Source organism: Chiloscyllium plagiosum, chromosome 19 (assembly GCF_004010195.1).
Source record: "Chiloscyllium plagiosum isolate BGI_BamShark_2017 chromosome 19, ASM401019v2, whole genome shotgun sequence".
In the NCBI taxonomy this organism is placed as follows: domain Eukaryota; kingdom Metazoa; phylum Chordata; class Chondrichthyes; order Orectolobiformes; family Hemiscylliidae; genus Chiloscyllium; species Chiloscyllium plagiosum.
The window spans coordinates 54430278-54441531 of NC_057728.1; the positions used below are offsets into that span (position 1 = coordinate 54430278).

General features: G+C 43.1%; 1 long non-coding RNA gene across 1 annotated transcript in view; it reads left to right on the forward strand.

Annotated features, from left to right (window-relative positions):
- LOC122559829 overlaps positions 1–9787 on the forward strand; it is a 33107-nt gene extending 23320 nt beyond the window's left edge. Inside the window, exons 2-3 of the long non-coding RNA XR_006314567.1 lie at positions 379–487; positions 9490–9787. This is a non-coding gene — a long non-coding RNA (uncharacterized LOC122559829). The remainder of the gene's footprint in view (positions 1–378; positions 488–9489) is intronic.
- Positions 9788–11254: the final 1467 nt, after the last annotated feature.

Consider the following 11254-nt stretch of genomic DNA (forward strand, 5'->3'; position numbering starts at 1 on the left):
TCACCTATTGTACTCTATGCTACTTTCTCCCACTCCCACTCCCCTCTCGTTTATCTCTCCACCCTGCAGGCATACTGCCTCTATTCCTGATTAAGGGCTTTTGCCCGAAATGTCGATTTTCCTGCTCCTTGGATGCTGCCTGACCTGCTGTGCTTTTCCAGCACCACTCTAATCTAGACTCTGGTTTTCAGCATCTGCAGTCCTTGCTTTTACCTAGAGATACATTTTTGAATTGTTAGACCACTTCAGAGGGCACTTGGGAGCAGACACATTGCTGAGGGCCTGGGGTCACTTACAGGCCAGATCTGGTACAAACAGATGATTTCCTTCACTAAAGGACATTCATGAACTAGATGACAATCTCCTTCTTCTTGTCAGTCCCTCAGGATCGAGGATGAATCGTTTCCACATGACAAGCCCAAAGCACGAATGCACCCTCTGCCGGGTAGGACGTGTGTGGAGAGTTGGGGCAATGAGCTATTGGGAGGTTTGTGCACTCTCTCTGACACCTCGACTTTACCTCTGACTGTTTCCCGACCAGGTCTATCAGTGAGTTCAGTGTCTGAACCAACCTTCTCTGTTTTGGTCTGCCACTCACCAGGGATTTCCATGAGTCACGAGGAATGTTTAACCTCTTCAGAGATGTTTTGTGGATATGCATAAACTACTTCCAGTCTTTTGCTGCGACCAATTCTGATTGGACCAGTTGATTTAGGAGTCTGGTGTCCGGCAGAAAAGCAACATGTCCTGCCGATCTAATAGTTTCATGTTCACAATATTAATTATTTATCTTAAAACCTAGTTAATTAATCAAATTGAAATTTCCCAGCCATCAACTGTGATTTGAATGCCTATCTTTGGATCATCTGAATAGGCTGCCTGGTTATTAATCCAGTTACCTAATTGCTAAATTACCATGGTTGACATGAACCTCTTTGGTTATTTGATTATTAATCTGGTTACCAATCACTAAGTTACCTTGGTTGATGTGAATCCCTTGACCTTCCACTGAAGAGTTACATCAACACCATTGCCCGAATCCATAACAGGATTATCCCCATTCAGATTCAGAGCTGTTCTATCTTTGTTCATCAAGTTCCCTATGACATCATCAGTCTGGGTGGAGCTTAATGCAGTATTCAGCATTAACCCTTTCAGAACCAATACCATAAACACCACCTAGCTCCTGAGAAGACAAAAGGAAGGATATGCAGAGATTTGATGAGGTTGGTTAACAAATAGTGAGATTCAATTGGAAACAGGTCTTAAAGTAATGCTTAGAGTAACGTGTGGATCTTAGTTTCTCTGTTTGTTTTCTGAAATGACTATCTGCTTAACCCCTGCCCTATTCCCATTAACTCTTGAACTTTTTTCAAATAGTTTGTAGTTCTCATGCCTCTGCTTCTGTGACTGTTTCTAATCAATCATTTTGCACTGGAATTGTGAAATCAATTGAGACTGACGAGAGGATTTTTGGGGGGTGGTGGTTTATAATATATGCAAGATGCTTCACACCGTTTTGTTTTGCACTAACCCTGCTAACCATGGTTAAGGCAGATTGCTAGATGTTGCACCTTGCACCTTCACCTGGTCAAACAACACTCCCTCACTCCAAACATGCATCACCAATGAACATAAGAACATACGAACTAGGAGCAGGAGTAGGCCGTCTGGCCTATCGAGCCTGCTCCACCATTCAATGAGATCATGGCTGATCTTTTCGTGGACACAGCTCCATTTACCCACCCACTCACCATAAATGGGGCTGCACGGTGGCTCAGTGGTTAGCACTGCTGCCTCACAGCACCAGGGACGCAAGTTCAATTCCAGCCTCAGGTGACTATCTATGTGGAGTTTGCACATTCTCCCCATGTCTGCGTTGGTTTCCCCCCACAGTTCAAAGGTGTGCAGGTCAGGTGAATTGGCCATGCTAAATTTCCCATAGTGCTTGGTGCATTAGTTAGAGGGAAATGGGTCTGGGTGGGTTGCTCTTTGGAGGGTCAGTGTGGATGTGTTGGGCCGAAGGGCCTGTTTCCGCACAGTAGGGAGTCTAGCCTAGTCAACCCTTCATTCCTTTGCTGTTCAAAAATCTATTTATCTTTCAATGATGTAGCCTCAACTCCTTCACTGGACGGGGAATTCCACAGATTTACAACCCTATGGGTGGAGACATTCCTCCTCAACTCAATGAACAAAAGCATTCAAAGAAAATGAAAAGAAGACACTATTTTTATTTTCCCCCAAATCCTTGTTTAATTCCTGGATAAGCCATCCCGGGTTCACTCAGGCATTTCTTAGTGACCAAACATTGAGTGTGAAAGTACACTCCTAGACTTCAAATAAACTCAGAGGGGGTCTTTTAACCCTTTAAAGAGTGACTCACTTAGTCCAGCTCTTTTCTTCTTGGCCTATAAGCCCTTTCCTGAGACTTAGTGGTGGTGCAGTAGGTAGTTTCCCTGTCTCTGAGCTCACAGTTCTGGGTTCAAGTCCTGCCACTACCTTGACAGCCAAGCAGCTTGATCATCCACCAGAGAATTATTCCAAACCCAGGGCATAAGATTGGGAGAGTCTCCTGGTCAATCAGAAAATTGCAAGAACCTCACTGGTCTCTACAGTGAAAGATCCCTGGAGCAGGTTCTTGCTATGTCCGAGCTGTGCTTTGTGAGAGAGAAGGAAAACCTTTCCTTTCAAAAACACATCCAGGACTCTTCATGCTCCTGGTTACTTCAGTTTTAGCATATTTCACTTCCACTCAACAAGTTATCCTAACTGCCAAATGGAAGGCGACCTCATTTCCCTGTGGACAGATATTGGTAAAGAGACAAATTATACCAAAGGGTTTAAACTGACAGCTGTCAGTGATTGCTGTTAGTCGTTCTTTGTTGTGGAGCCTCTTTAGCCCGTGACCCACTGGTGCCCTTGCCCCATCCCCTATCTGCCCTCTAATTCTCCAGATAATGCCTTTGAAAGCATTACGGCCTATGCCCAATTGCTCCAAACTGTTTAATTGCTTCAAAGCCCAGGGGAAAGGGTGAGTGAACCCTTTCTTAATTGTTATTTGCTGACCAGTTATTTCAAGGGTTCTGGCTCCAGTCACCAAGGGTGTAGCCAGACTCACTGTGGCCTGGGGGTCAGGAGTCTCCATGATCCTGGCTCCATCAAACCTATAACTTTTTAAGTGGTTGAATGCAAACAGTCTCCACTCTGAGCTGTCAAGACCAGAGAGGTTATACGAGGCGATTACTCATCATAAACAGAAGTGCACTAATGACTACTGACAGGCCATTTAATGGAGAACGCTTTAAAAGCAATTTGGAATATGAATGCAAGGTTCCAAGCTATCAAGAGAGAGAGAAAAATAAACCCACCACGCTTAATATTTGCATTGTTGGATTTTGTAAAGTGTTAAATGGGAAGCTCTCGGTTATCTGCCTCTCTTTCAAAGCACAGATCTGAAAGGATGTCAATAGCAATAGTGTAATCACTCCCTTCCTCTGGGTCAGGAGAAGATTAACTGAATGTTAAGTAAAGGGAGATCGGCAATTCCTTGGGGATGTGTAAATTAGTCATTCAGGTTTCTCAGCCGAAGCTGTGAGTCTCATGTCATTGGTGGGGCTGGGGGGACAGGGCATAAGGTTATCTGCTGTGTAGGTTTCTGGTTGTTTTGCTCGATCTACATTTCAGTTCTTTAGAGATTTGATTACGACAGCCGTGGAATGTTGTATGCAGAGAGTAAACCAAATTAAATTAAGCCCTGCCTTAAAGACTTATCACACATCTCGGCTGCAATGCAAGTTGGGAGTAATGGTACACAAGTGGTGACTACTCATAGCTCCAGTAGAGGTGATTTTACAATGTGCCTGCGTACTTTAAATTATTGTCACTACCACCACTACTTTGCAGCATTTGGAAATGTTAACTCTTGGCTAAGAGAACGAACCGTTCACCCTCTCAGCTGGGAATAAAACATTCCACGCCACATATTTGAAGAAGAACTGGGACCTTCCCCTTGGTTGTGTGGCCAATATTATTCAACAACCACAACTTGCATTTAGATAGCACCTTCAATGGGGAAACGTGTGTTATGTTCCGAGTTGGTGTGAAGGAACAGCACTCTGAAAGCTAGTGCTTCCAAATAAACCATAACCTGGTTACGTGATTTTTTTAACATTGCTGGACAAGACAAATTGATTTTATATATATGTGTGTGTGTGTGAGAGAGACTGATTATATTCCCTACAGTATGAAAACAGTCCCATCGGCCCAACAAGTCCACACCTACCCTTCAAAGAGTAATCCACCCAGACCCAGTTCCCTCTGACTAATGCACCTAACATGATGGGCAATTTAGCATGGCCAATTCACCTGACCTGCACATTTCTGGACTGTGGGAGGAAACCGGAGCACCCGGAGGAAACCCACGCAGACATGGGGAGAATGTGCAAACTTCACACAGACAGTCGCCTGAGGCTGGAATTGAACCTGGGTCTCTGGCACTGTGAGGCAGCAGTGCTAACCACTGAGCCACCGTGCTGCCAAATTGAGGTTATGAATCTTAGCAGAAAGATTGAAGGAATGGAATATTATTTAAATGGGAAAAGACCGTAGAAATGTCCAGCACAGAGGGATTTTGGGGTGCTGATGCATGACTCACAAAAAGCCAGTATCCAAGTTCAGAGCAGCAAAGGGAAGGCAAATTGAATGTTGGCCTCAATTTCAAAGATAATGGAATATAAAAACTGTGAGGTCTTGCTAAAATGATACAAGGCACCGGTCAGGTCGCAGCTGAAATACTCTGAACAGTTTTAGTACCCTTATCTGAGGAAAGATAGACTGCAGGAGTCTAGAGAAGGTTCAACAGATTGGACCTGTGTTTGCAGAGATTTTCTAATGAGCAGAGGCTGATTAGTCTGGTCTTGGGAGTTTAGGAGAATGAGAGGCAACTTATGAAACGTGCAAGATTCTTTGGGGGCTTGACAGAGTAGATGTGGAGAGGTTGTTTTCTTTAGTGGGCAAGTCTAGGGTCAGAATCACCCATTTAAGACAGATATATGAATGATTTTTTTCTGTCAGACAGTGGTGAATCTGTGGAATTCTTTAATACAGTGGTTGGCTCATTAGTAAAATCAACGCTGAGATAGACAGACTCCTAATAATTAAGGGAATCAAGGTTATGTTGATAAAGTAGAAAAGTGGAGTTACGGATCAGAACCAGCACAATCTTATTGAATAGTGGAGTGGACTTGATGGACCAAATGATAAGCAAAATCTTCTGTTTGATGGTCTCATGGTGTTGATTAGATTAGATTCCCTACTGTGTGGAAACAGGCCCTACGGCCCAACCAGTCCACACCAACCCTCCGAAGAGTAACCCACCCAGACCCATTTCTCTCTGACCAATGCACTTAACACTATAGGCAATTTAGCGTGGCCAATTTAGATAGATCACAGACTGAAATCCTGATTGATCTGTTGTATTTTGCTTGTTTTAGCTTTAATGATGTGGTCTACCCCTGACATATCAGCAATGCTACAGATTTTGTTTAACAATGAAACAAATTTATTAAATAATTGAAATGAAGCAAAAGTCGAACAAACAAAACTAATTATCACCTAAGTCAACATTTTTAAACAGTTAAAGCATAATCCCATTAATCTCAAAATATCGCTTCCTAAATTCCATAAGGACAAACAATTCGTAATATAGTACCTCAAAGCAACCCTTCTATTGTACTCCCTTTCAGTATCCTTTCCTCAACAGGTTTAACTTTGACATTAAGTCCTAGCTTGCAAATGCTGATAGTGTCTTCCTGGAGTTATTATTCATTACAGTTAAAAGTACTCAGCTTTAAGTAACTTCTTCATGGTTTTATCCCAACACTGGATTGGGACTATTACTAACTCTCTATTCTAATTACATTTCACTATACCCTTCCCTCCTTAGGCGCCCCAGACTAAGTAAATGTCTTCATAGGACAAGTCAAAATTCAAAGTAAAATTGGAAAAGAAACTTCTTTCTAAGGTATGGGTGTTTCCCTTAAGCTTAAAATACCTCTCCTGACCCTCTAAACCCAAGCTGGTTTACCTTGTTCAATTGTAAAATCCTACCAATGTACACAAAAACCTATTCAATCTAAAGCTAGGGCTCAAAAACCTTTTTAAAAGAAATCACCATTGCCACAGGAATTCTTACAAGTTGACTATTAACTTCAGACACAAAGAAAACCCACTAATCCAAGAATCCAATCTTGCAATAAATGATATTACAAGTACATAGAAATTCCACAATTTACATCACACATGTCCAGTGGTCCTTCACAGGAGCATTATTAAACAAAATGTAACACTAATTGATATAAGGAGATAATAAACAGAGGAGATGTGGGTTTGTGGAGTATATTAAAGGAAGAGAGATGAGGAAGAATGTCTGCTCTCAGAGGGAAAGGCAGAACCGTGGAGTTGAGGATTATCAGATAAACTTATGATCTTATTGAATGGTGAAGCAGACTTGATGGGCTGAATGACCTACTTCTGCTCCTACATGTTATGGTCTTATGGAGCAAAAGGAAGGAGAAAGGCCAAGAGATTTAGGGAAGGAGCAGTGGACTTTGCCAGCTGAGGTGCCAACCATAATTGTACGATGATGCTTCTGTCTGTGTTAAGCATTATTTCTGCTGTTTCGGACGCCTATCTAGGGCAAGAGTCTCTGCCACATTTTCTGAAGAGGAAGATTGTGGACTGGGAAGGTGCACAATTTATTGTCCCTGTTTTCTCCACTCCCTCTTCTCAGCCAGCTGAGCGCTTACAGTTTTGCTCAACTCTTCCAACACCCCTCTAGTCAGCCTCAAGAGCTCATGACTGCCAGTGACTGTGTCTCCCAGGTGACAATATCCAGCATCCTTATACCTGACCTGCAGGATGTCCTCATAGCAGAGGAATAGATATCCTCTGCCAATTTTAGACTAAATGAGGAGGAATTCCTTCTCTCAGAGGATTGAGAGGTTTTGGAAGTCATTTGCCACAGAGAGCTGTGGGGGCAGAGTCCTTGTGTATATTTAAGGCTGAGATAGATTGATTCTTGATTAATTGGGGAATCAAGAATTATGAGGAAAGGCCAAGAAAATGGACGTGAGGAATGTCGGATTCTATTGAACGGTGAAGCAGGCTTGAGGGGCCGAAGAGCCTACTTCTGTTACTATTTCTTACAATCTTACTTGTTGAAACTTTATTGCTGGAACAGCACAGCAGGTCAGGCAGCATCCAGGGAACAGGAGATTCGACGTTTCGGGCACAGGCCCTTCTTCAGGAATGAGCAGAGAGTGTTCAGCAGGAGAAGATAAAAGGTAGGGAGGAGGGACTTGGAGGAGGGGAGTTGGAAATGTGATAGGTGGAAAGAGGTCAAGGTGAGGGTGATAGGTCGGAGTAGGATGGAGGCGGAGAGGTCAAGAAGAAGACTGCAGGTCAGGAAGGCGGTGCCGGGCTGGAGGGATCCGGCTGAGACAAGGTGGGGGGAGGGGGGATGAAGAAACTGGTGAAGTCCAAGTTCATCCCCTGCGGTTGGAGGGTTCCCAGTCGGAGGGTTCCCACTCATTACAATCTTACTGTCAGTGAAGGAACAGTGATATAGTTCCAAAATTAGAATGATGTGTGGATTGGCGGGGTTCTTGAAGGTGGTGGTGTTCGCATGCATCTTCTGCCCTTGTCCTTCTATGTAGGAAAACTTATGGGTTTAGTAAAGCTGTCAAAGGATCCTGGGTGAGTCAGTGTAGTGCATCTTGTAGATATAATCGTTTCAGCCACTGTGCACCAGTGGGGAAGGGAGTGAGGTTTTGAAGGTGGTGGATGGTTTGCCAATCAAATGGACTGCTGGGGAACCTCTGGTGTGTTGTTAATTCAATCAAGCGGGATTTCAACTTCCCAAGGCACTTTTCAAGCAGTCACTGTTAAACAGAAACGAAGCAACCAATTTCTGTATAGCAAGCTTCCATAATCCCTGGCGTGGGGGAGTCCAGAACTAACTGAGGGGTGACCTTATAGAGGTTTAGATTAGATTAGATTACTTACAGTGTGGAAACAGGCCCTTCGGCCCACACCGAAGTCGCCAAAGGGCAACCCACCCAGACCCATTCCCCTACATTTACCCCTGCACCTAACACTACGGGCAATTTAGCATGGCCAATTCACCTAACCTGCACATTTTTTTTTTGGACTGTGGGAGGAAACCGGAGCACCCGGAGGAAACCCACGCAGACACGGGGAGAATGTGCAAACTTCACACAGTCAGTCGCCTGAGGCGGATAGAGTAAATAGACATGGTCTTTTCCCCGGGATGGGGAGTCCATAACTAGAGGACACAGTTTTAAAGTGAGAGGGGAAAGATTTAAAAGAAACCTAAGGGGCAATGTTTTCACGTAGAAGGTGGTGCATGTATGGAATGAGTAGCCAGTGGAAGTGGTGGAGGCTGGTACAATTACAGCATTTAAAAGGCATCTGGATGGGTATATGAATAGGAAGGGTTTAGAGGGATATGAGCCAAATGCTGGCAAATGGGATTAGATTAGGTTAGGATATCTGGTCAGCATGGACGAGTTGGACTGAAGGATCTGATTTCGGGTTGTACATCTCTCTGACTCTAAAATGCAATAAGGACCAGATCAACTCCTGCTGGTAATTGATTGAGGCCTGCTTTGAGATAAGTTAAAAATCACACTACACCAGGTTATAGTCCAACAGGTTTGTTTGGAAGCACTAGCTTTTGGAGCAGGAGCAGCACTCTGAAAGTTAGTGCTTCCAAATAAACTTGTTGGACTATAACCTGGTATTGTGTGATTTTTTAACTTTGTACATCCCAGTCCAACACCAGCACCTCCAAATCATGCTTTGAGACAGCACCAAGAGACCTTCTACATCAATCTCAGAGAACAGACTTAGTTTAACATTTTCATCTGAAAAAAAAACAGCAGTACCTCCTCAGTTCTGGAATGTCAGCCTGGGCTTTTGACCCTCTGGTGGGACTTGAACCTAGACCCTTAACAACTCAGGGGCCAAGGGCTCTATTGTTGCTATTACCCACTAAGTCACAGTGTGAATTTGTGCAAGTGATTTTTGTCAGTCAAGGAACCCATTTTGCATTTAGCCCTAAGCTAAAATCCTTTTGCTAACAATGGCAATCTCCACAAAGATCATAAACAGCTTGATCTCGAGGTTAAGCAACACGTTAATTACACTTATTTCTGACCTTTCTCACAATTCATGCATGTTTAGAGACAAACCCATCTGTAACATAGCCATAATAGGATACATTCTATGCTTTGTTTAATCTCAACAGTGGTTGTTCTTGACAGGCCTTGGGGATCTCTTGATAAAGATGTAAAAAGGTTGGGATTGCAGGGCGAAGCAGAGAGAAAAGGTCTAGAAAGTTGAGTTTAATGACTGTAGCGTGTGACTTTTTACCAAACATCAGACTAATAATTTGATCTCTACCTCTAGAATTCTTACCTTTGATTGATAGACCAGATTTGTGTCCCCTGCAAGTATTCTCCATCCTCTCAATGCTGTGAATTTTGTCAAAGAGGATTTGAATCCAGAAGAGCATTTTGCAATAAACCATTGATTGTTGCCAATAAAGGGTAACTCTTGGTAAATCTGTTTTAAAACCACTCCCAAGAGTCTGGCGTGAACTTGTGTTATTGTTTTTGAAGCTGTGAAATCAATTTACTATCTGACATCTCGTTATTCTGTTCTGGTATTAGAAACTGCAAAGAAAAAGTTTAATTTTTAAAGCTTGCTGAACGTCAATTAATTCAACGTGATAATGCTTTTTATTCTGTAACAGGTTTAATTAGCCAGCAGGCTAAAATTTATAGCACATAAATGTGGGCCCAGCTCAAAGACTCAATTACTTCGAGCAATATCAGTAACAAATATTTACCATGTTGTGAAGAGATTCTTTCATCTACTCCTTTGTGACCTCACAAAAAATGGCAGATAGGGGAATGCTGGTCAATTAAGTCAACTGCACATTCAAGATCGCTGGAGATTCTTCACAAGCCATTTCCTACTCCCCTCCTTCTCTCACTCCCCACCCTGCAGTCATGTTATCTCCTATAAAAGCAAACAAAAAGGCCACTGGAATTTTTTATTCATTCACGGGGTGTGGCTGTCATTGGCTAGGCCAGCAATTATTGTCCAACCCTGTTTGCCCAGAGGGCAGATAAGAGTCAACCATATTGCTATGGGTCTGGAGTCACATGTAGGCCAGACCAAGTAAGAATGGCAGATTTCCTTTTCTAAGGAACATTTGTGAACCAGATGAGTTCTGACAAAAATTGACAGTGATTATGTGGTCAGCATTTGGCTGAACTCAAATTTCACTGTTTCACCAACTGCAAGGCTCCAAAACATCAGCCTGGGCCTGTGAATTGCTCGTCCAGTGACAATACCCCAAGATGCAATGGACTCCCTTTAAAGAGATTAAAGCTATGTGCTGAAATCCAAAATAAATTCTTGTTACCCTGCCTCCCTTGGGCAGCCCAAAGCCATCCAGGAGGTCATGTGGACAAAATGTTATTTGTAAAGACAATATGAGGGGATATCTACCTCGGCCAGAAACCAGTCCAGCAATGACGAATCAGCATACGGTCAATGATACAAGAAATAGGAGTAGAGAAAACCATTCTGTTCGTCAACTCTCTCCCACCATTTGGAACAATTATGACAGATCTGGGACTCCATTCCACTTTCTAGTCCATTTGGCACATCTCCATGATTCCTTAAGAGACCAATTGCCTGTTCATTCCAACTATACATATTCTCAGCAATGGACCACCGCACCAGCCAACCATATGTTTCAGAGGCTCACGATACTTGCTTCGTTTATTTATCTGCTCACTAGTCCGACCCTGAGCTGTCAATGTAAAATCACCTATCAATCATCCGCAATCTTATTGTTTTATACAGCCCTATCAGGTATCAGCCATGTCTCAGAGGGTTGATGTCACACTCCCAAGACTTCACTACGTAATGTTGTCTGGATTAATGCAGCTCCAACAACACTCGGTTCAACATTAAACTGCCTACTTGTTCAGCATTCCATCCTTGAGTTTAAATACTCACTCCCTCCAACACCATTGCAGTTACATCAGTGTGTACTAGCTACACAACGTACTGCAGAAACTAATCCAGGCTCCTTCAACAGCACTTTCCAAACCTACCACCTCTACTATCAAGAAGTTAAGGAAAGCAGATACATGGG